Source organism: Piliocolobus tephrosceles, chromosome 17, assembly GCF_002776525.5.
Source record: "Piliocolobus tephrosceles isolate RC106 chromosome 17, ASM277652v3, whole genome shotgun sequence".
Lineage (NCBI taxonomy): Eukaryota > Metazoa > Chordata > Mammalia > Primates > Cercopithecidae > Piliocolobus > Piliocolobus tephrosceles.
The window spans coordinates 32,922,877-32,931,080 of record NC_045450.1 but is presented as its reverse complement, the minus strand read 5'-3'; the positions used below and the strand labels follow the sequence as shown (position 1 = coordinate 32,931,080).

The 8,204-nt window shown below is 47.4% G+C and overlaps 1 protein-coding gene across 1 annotated transcript in view; it reads left to right on the top strand.

Annotated features, from left to right (window-relative positions):
* Positions 1-7,418: 7,418 nt before the first annotated feature.
* Positions 7,419-8,204, top strand: part of ABCC12 (ATP binding cassette subfamily C member 12) — a 73,016-nt gene continuing 72,230 nt past the window's right edge. Inside the window, exon 1 of the mRNA XM_026456888.1 lies at positions 7,419-7,596. The gene's annotated coding sequence lies outside the window, so the exon portion shown is untranslated. The remainder of the gene's footprint in view (positions 7,597-8,204) is intronic.

The window sequence follows — 8,204 nt, the reverse complement described above, 5'->3', positions numbered from 1 at the left end:
TTTTTTTTTTTTTTTTTTTTTTTTTGAGACGGAGTCTGGCTCTGTCGCCCAGGCTGGAGTGCAGTGGCGCGATCTCGGCTTACTGCAAGCTCCGCCTCCCGGGTTTACGCCATTCTCCTGCCTCAGCCTCCCGAGTAACTGGGACTACAGGCGCCCGCCACATCGCCCGGCTAGCTTTTTTGTATTTTTTTAGTAGAGACGGGGTTTCACCGTGTTAGCCAGGATGATACCGATCTCCTGACCTCGTGATCCGCCCGTCTCAGCCTCCCAAAGTGCTGGGATTACAGGCGTGAGCCACCGTGCCCAGCCCCTTTACTTGCTTAATAAACTTCCTTTCACTTTACCCTATGGATTCACCCTGAATTCGTTCTTGCGTGAGATCCCAGAGCCCTCTCTTGGGGTCTGGATTGGGGCTCCTTTCCTGTAACAGTGTGGTCCACAGTGACAGCAGCCGATGTGCAGAGCAAAGGAGGCCACAGTCACGCTGGCCCTGCCTGCCCTGCCCTCTATCTGCAGCCCTGGACGATTTTCTAAGAGAAACTGGTAAATAAGCAGTCTTCAGAGACCAACTTCCATGGTGGCCAGAGCGCTATGCTGTGCAAGTCACCAAAAGGAAGAGGGGAAGACTCAGACTTCGGTCTTTCCAGTCCGGAACGGCTTCTTTCAGAAAAGTGACTCCAGAGGGCACCCCCAGCCTAGAAGGCATGGACGTTTGGGTCACTGGAAAGGTCCCAGGAGGAAGTGGCTGCCTGGAGGGGCAGGGAGCTCCCCATGGCTGGGAGCTTTTTCTGGCGCTGAAAGCTCCCTCCAGTGCAAAGTAAGGGGCAGTGTTCTTATCCCCAGGCTGGGAGCGGGTCCCCCAAGGCTGAGTGCTGGGAGAAATTCTGCATACACCTCTCTGGGGACTGGGACACTGGAATGCAATGATGGAAATAATAACGCCGGACAGCAGAAGTTCTCAAACTTGATCTTGAGTATCCAAATTGCCTGGAGGGCAAGACACAGATTGCTGGACCCCAACTTCATATGGTTCCATCCAGTAGATCTGGGGTTGGGCTTAAGAATTTGCCCTTCTAACAAGGCTCAGATGTTGCTGATATTGCTGGTCTCTGGCCCGCGCTCTGAGAACACAGAGGTTAGCTGAGAGCACGTGTCCCATATGATCTAGACAGGAAGGGTGCAGGCCCCCATGCGAATGTGCTTCCCAAAGTTTCTGTGCATCCGGGCACTTTGATTTGCATGCCCTCTTTTAACTTTGCCTTCCTGAGCATCCCACTAGGCCATCCATCCTCTCCTTTGCTCCACTGCATTGACCTAGCAGGAGAATTCAGCACTTTTCCTTATTTCCTTTGTAGACCACTTTAATGAAGTGCGGGGTCAGAAGAGTTGTTGACAGCAAGTCAACAACTTCCAACTGAATATCAACCATCTGCTTTCCTAAGGAGTCCCTCACCATTCTGCCTGCTCTGGCTCTGGTTTCCTTTCTGGTTCTCTAATTACCCTCTGTGTTCTCCCTGCCCCCACCTCCCAATTCTTGAACACGCTTTACGCAGAGCAGTTTAGTTCTTCCTTCTGATGCCCTTTCCTGCCAAGCAAGTCATTAGGGTGTCTCTGACTGCCCCAAGAGACAGATCAAGGCAGTCGCTAAACAGAAACGGTTCCCACCCTCTGATTCCAGCTGTTAAGATTGTAAAATTTCACCCCATTATCCTAAATGTCCCCTAATCTGTCCCCTGGTATCATTTAGAAAATTCTATGGAATGTAACGGCTTCAGAGTCAGAAGCAATTTTAGAAGTCCAGCTACTCTTAGCCTGTGGTCCATGGACCTCTTAGCTAGATTCAGGGCACCTATGAATTTGGATGGGAAAAAAATGACATCGTTATTTTTACAAATTGAAATTTGGTATTTTCCTTGATGGGGCAACAAATAGATACTATTAGCAATATCTGTGACCTTGCTACCAATAGAAATCAGCGATATTCCCAAATCTCATTTCAATTGTTTCAGATGTCTCAAAATATCACTTATATGCATCAATGCTTTGATATTATAATAGTCATTAGGCCTTCTGCTAGATCACATTACTTAGTGCATCAATATAGAAGCATATATCTTACAATATTCAGCTGTGTTTTATACATATTATGATAAGCGCATTCTGTATAATTGGTTATCTTTGCAATCCTATGTACTTCATCTCATGCGTAGAAATACTTTTTCTGAGAATATACTAGAATGCCAAAGAGGTCCATGGCACACAAACAATTTAAGAACCTGCATTTAACTCAGCTCTTTGATTTTCTAGAGGAAACTCATGTCCCAGGCAGAGGAGATACCTTGCCCACAACCACACCACTGGCTTTTAATAGGCTGGTTTAGAACTCAAATCTAAAACAGGAGAGGGGGCTGGGCACGGTGGTTCATGCCTGTAATCCCTGCACTTTGGGAGGCCAAGGCAGATTAATCACCTGAGGTCAGGAGTTCGAGACCAGCCTGGCCAACATGGTGAAACCCTGTCCCTACTAAAAATACAAAAATCAGCCAGGTGTGGTGGCATGTGCCTGTAATCACAGCTACTAGGGAGGCTGAGGCAGGAGAATTGCTTGAACTTGGGAGGTGGAGGTTGCACTGAGCCAAGATTGAGCCACTCACTGCACCCCAGCCCGGGCAATGAGAAAAACTCCATCTCAAAAATAAAATAAAATAACGAAATAAAACAGGAGAGGGAAGGAAACGAGAAGGACAAAGCAAGTAGTAAGGGCTGGGGATAAAGGCCTCACCCCCAAACTAGCCAACATGGCCTGCTTAGAGCAGGGGGACAGAGAGGCTGCCCCTTCATGGAAGTTCTATTTCTAGTGCCTGATGGCCCCTCATGCAGAGCTTGCCATCCAGTGCAGCATCTTTGAGTGGCATTAGTGCAAAACTAGGTTTCATCAGAGCAAAGAGGAGTACACTTTGCTGACTCGATAACCATGTTCCTTGCCAATCCTTGGTTCCCAGATACTTCATGGTTGGCATCGAACTCTAGAGAGAACCGTACTGATTTGGAAACTTCTGTTCTGATTTGAGGGTCTCAGTTCCTCTCGGTGGCATTCACTGAAATGCTCCCCACCTCCTTCTCCCCTCACACATCAGTATCCTTCACTGATCTGGGGTGTGTTCATGATTTAGACTTAACAGAGCACTTCCTTGCATATAATTGCATATAAATGCATGCCATAAGATTGTGTACAGTTACTAGAGATGGCTGAGTTTTTGCTCTAAGCTCCTTAACAGCCCATGCAAAGAAAGAAATAGGTTTACTACAAGATTGTTGTGACCCAACTATTTAAATGGAAAATTTAGTTGTTTGCAATTAGCATAGTTTTCCTGATTCTGAGAATGGGTTCTTTGAGAATTCTTTCTTGTGTTGGGGGCAGGTTTTAATTCCTAGGCTCAGCTCTCTGAGCCAAGGGGCTTGCTCAGGTCTTTAAGCTATAAGTGGTGGAGCTGAGGCCAGCACCCACATTTTCTGGCTGTGAATATTTTTGTTCTTTATTAGAGGGCTTGTTCTCTGACTGTTGCATGCATGTATTTCTGGCTCACGAATCCTATTATTGCTTTCCTTACATTTATTTCTTCCACTTACTGTTTTAAAAGTCCATACAAATTCCAAATTGCTTTCCAAAATCACTTGACATCAGCTTTGTTTGATAGTCCTTTTATATCTCTAGCCTTAGTTCATTAGGCAAATAAAGTGAAAAACCCAAACCCCTTCTTTTAGCAGAGACTTCAGTGTATTTCTACTAGACAGATTCTGATAGCAACCCAGGAGGTAGAATTCTTACTTCTAGCGGGATCCTGCTCATTTTAAAATTATTATTCACAAACAATAGCTACCATTTATTGAGTGTTTACTCTGTTTAAGGCACTGTGTTTAAGCACTTCACTTCCATGATCCACTTTAATCTTCAGTTATTTTACAATGCTTTTAGGATAGTGTTTTCATTTTGTAGTTGATGACATTGAAATTTAGAGATTTTGCGGATAGATCTGATTCCAGAGTTTCTACTCTTAGGCACTATAAGCTATTGATTCTATGTAACTGCACACACTGATTTCTGAGGCCTTTGGGCCAAGTCTTTCTGCTCTGTCTCTCTTATCTGTCTCTTTCTGTCTTTGTCTCCCCACTCCTCTCTAATTTTTTCTTTTTTCAGACAGAACCTCACTTTGTTGTTGTTGTTGTTAAGACGGAGTCCTGCTCTGTCGCCCAGGCTGGAATGCAATGACGCAATCTCGGCTCACTGCAACTTCTGCCTCCAGGGTTCAAGCGATTCTCCTGCCTCAGCCTCCTGAGTAGCTGGGAACTACATGTGTGCATCACCATGCCTAGCTAATTTTTGTATTTTTAGTAGAGATGCAATTTCAACCATGTTGGCCAGGTTGGTCTTGAACTCCTGGCCTCAGGTGGACTGCCCGCCCAAGCCTCCCAAAGTGCAGGGATTACAGGCGTAAGGCACCATGCCCGGCCAGCACCTCACTTTGGAATAGAGACCCCGCAGAACCTCAGAGCTGGGAAAATTCCCTTCCCATTGAGCACCAGTTTTCCCTTGCCACAGAGCACCACCGCAGGTGTTTGAGCACACAGACTTCTGATTTATGCATGCATAGTTATTTACAAGGGATGTGCAGGGTGGACATGTGTTGGGGCTTGGACAATAATACCCCAAAGTATGGCACTTTGGCAGACTGAGTACTTTGAACTGATGGAGTTTGGATGACCTCAGAAGCAAGTTCTCTCTGACCTTCTCCTGCCCTCCTGTACCCCTTGTGCCCCTCTTTCTCCCCTGAGATGATGAATCATAGAAACCAGAGTTCCCCTTCCCCAAGGTGAGTCGTAGAAATTCTTCCCCCAAAGCCACTCATAAAACCTAAAAATATGACTCAAACCTTCCCCCACCCTTCTGCACAGGAACTGGCCATAAAGAAATTCTCTGACCAACTTTGTCTGAGAGTAGGTCCTAAGACCCTCATTCCAGAGGGGTCGTGCCCCATACCTAGAAAGAAGGAATGCTGCACAGAGAGGCCAAGAAGAATCTGCACAGACAGGCCCTGCTGGGTCCCCATCCTACCACCTCGGTCCATTACAGTCGATCAGAACTTTCTGTCCAATCACATTTCTATACCACTGTCAATTCCTCATTGAATCTAAGCATAAAAATGGACGGTTGTTCCTGAACCTTTCGGTATTCATTTCTGAAGACTCACACATCACGGTAAACTTTGATGAAGTAAAGTTGTTATGCTTTCCTTTTGTTAGTCTGCCTTTTGTTACAAGAGTGTCAGCCATGACCCATATGACTGGTGAGGAAAAGTATCACACTTTTTATCCCCTACACATGTATATCACTGTACACAATTTTGTGTACACTATTTTGTATACAAAATAGAGGTTTTTTTTTTTAGACAGGGTCTCACTCTCATCGTCCAGGCCTGAATGCAGTGGCATGATCATAGCTCACTGCAGCCTTGACTTCCTAGGCTCCGTTGATACTCCCACCTCAGCCTCCCAAGTAGCTAGGACTCCAGACACATGCCACCACGCCCAGCTAATTTTTGTATTTTCAGTAGAGATGGGGTTTTGCCATGTTGCCGAGGCTTGTCTTGAATGCCTGGGCTCAAGTGATCCGCCTGCCTCCGCCCCCTAGTGTTGGGATTATAGGCCTGAGCCACTGCACCCAGCCAAAATAGAATTTTAAAAGGAAGAGGAAAAATACGAAAAGGATTTCTATTTTTTTTCTTTTTGTATTCCAGTGCATTATCTTGCCCCACCCCCAGGCGCGTGTACACCCAGACTGGGCCTCAGGTCCCTGACTGTGGGTGAGTCCACGCTCTGCCTGGAGCAGGAGCTTGTCTGGTCTTTTCCTAAGGACTTCCTTGGATACAGACCGTACAGTCCCTCTCCATCATTCTCCACTCTTTGTTTCCTGCTAGGCCAACCAATCTTCTTGCGCAGCGCCCAATACCGTTTGTCTGGGTGGAAATCCGTCTCCGCCCGGCCTTTCATGGAGATGGAGGAAAACTGATCAGCATTCTTCCTCCATAAACTTGATAGCACTTGACTCCGTTTGGAAGATTGTGGAAGCGAGTCTTTGCTGTGTTTATGAGACCGCCGGGGTTGTTGCGAAGATCAGGTGATAAAAAGGATAAGGAATTTTGTGATACACAAAGGGCTTCCAGAAATGTCAAGTGATATTATTAGCAGTAATTTGCATTAATGAAGGAAAGAACGGAGGGAAATTAAATGGGACACTTTGGACACATGTAAGGAAACTGCTGTCGGTCTAGCTCACTCCCCAGGCCAGGGAGCCTTCCTTCCTGGGAGGACCCATTTTCCTACACAGCTGCCCACAGCCCCCCTCCATTTCCACCTCCCTCTAGGTACCAAGGGAACTCAGGTCGGGCAAAGGCGGCGAATTCGCATGTCCAGGAAGCGGCGGAGCCGGAAGGTAGCCAGCAGGGGGCGGCATTGCGCAGGACAGGAGAAGGCAGCGGCCAAGTTCCTTACAAAATCCAAGTGCGTGAGGCTAGGGAGGGTCCTCTAAGGTGTCTAAATAACCCTTAAAGCGGAACCAAGATTTGTTTTTTTCTGCACTCAGAGCGTTTGCTTCCTCCCAGCCGGCTCGCTGAGCACTGTGGAACCCTTCGGCTAGGCTCACCTGGAATCGGGCGCTTGTTCTGGGCCAGGCGCTGAAGGGGCCCCAGGAATCATACCTGCGCTCGGGGTGTGCAGGGTTCCAAGACTGACACACACGGAACTTTTCTATGCAAGGGCTAGCTGCTAGTGCCGGTATCAGACTTACCTTCCATTCATTTCAAGACAAATTGAGCTGAAATTACCCTTTTCTTTTTCGTTAAATGAATGGGGAATGAATGAATGAGATTTTCTGTTTTGAAGATTACGTTCCCCTCCCCTTCCCAGCCCTCCCCTACCCCTACCCCTATCCTCCTCTACCCCTCTATCGTCCCCTCCCTCTGCCCTCCCCTCCCCCTCCTTCTCTTCCCCTGATCCCAAAGTTGCTTCTTTGTTGCAGGAACACAGCGTAGGAAATTCGATGCATTCTCCCAGGAAGGAGCCTGGAGTGGGACTCAGGGGACCTGGGTGCTGGTCTCAGCCCTATACCAGTCGTGGACAGGCTTCTGTTCCTTGGGCTTCTCGTCTGTAGAATGAGAGTTGGAGAGAGGATTTTTCTCCTTCTCTTCTACAAGGATGTGCTGCGACAGCCAGGGAAGGGCTGACCATGCACAGTGCTTTCATGCACAGGCTCTGACTGTCACCAAAGAGCCAGACCGGGCCACAGGCCATCCTGGAAGAGGGAAGAGCCCTTTAATATGGGCAGAGGGAATGTTGGTCCGCCAGAGTTCCCTCTCAGGTGTGGTGGGAGTGGCAGTTGAATGGGGCAGTTGGAGAGGAGGACTTCAGGCAGGTGGGACAAGAGAAGCTGAATCTGAGGTCCTTGGGGAGAAGGAGGCCCAGGAGTCCTGGGCAGTAGGTGCCAGGCTCTGAGCCTCATGACTGCTGACCCTCCTCCCCTCCCTCTCGTCCTCAGCCCAGGTAAAGCTTCACTTCCAGCCCAGGTAAAGCTTCTCCCTATAGCAATTAGCGGCCACCATTTATTCCCAAGGGCCCTTGTCCCTCATCCCCAGGACAGGCTGTGGGGAGGGGAGGAGGTGACACCACTGAATGGGGCTGCCCAAGCGGGAGGCAGCAGGATCGAGCCTCCGAGAAGAAAGGCAGCCCCTCTTCCAATTTTGGAGACCCCGTTATCATAAAAGAAAAGGCAGAAATGCCAAGACACAATTTAAAAATCTCTGAAATACAAAAGCCTACATTGAATAATTTAAGTCTTTTTCCACACACGCACAAACACATACACAGGGTAGTGTTCACAATTTAATTATGGGATTTATACCTGCCACCCACCCAAAAAAAAGACCTGGAATTCATGAAGCATTACTGTGGTTCTCATAGGAGGCTTTCCTCCTTCCTTCCTTCTTTCTTTCTCTTTCTTTCTTTCTTTCCTTCTTTCTTTCTTTCTTTCTTTCTTTCTTTCTTTCTTTCTTTCTTTCTTTCTTTCTTTCTTTCTTTCTTTCTTTCTTTCTTTCTTTCTTTCTCTTTCTTTCTTTCCCTTCCTTCCTTCCTTCCTTCCTTCCTTCCTTCCT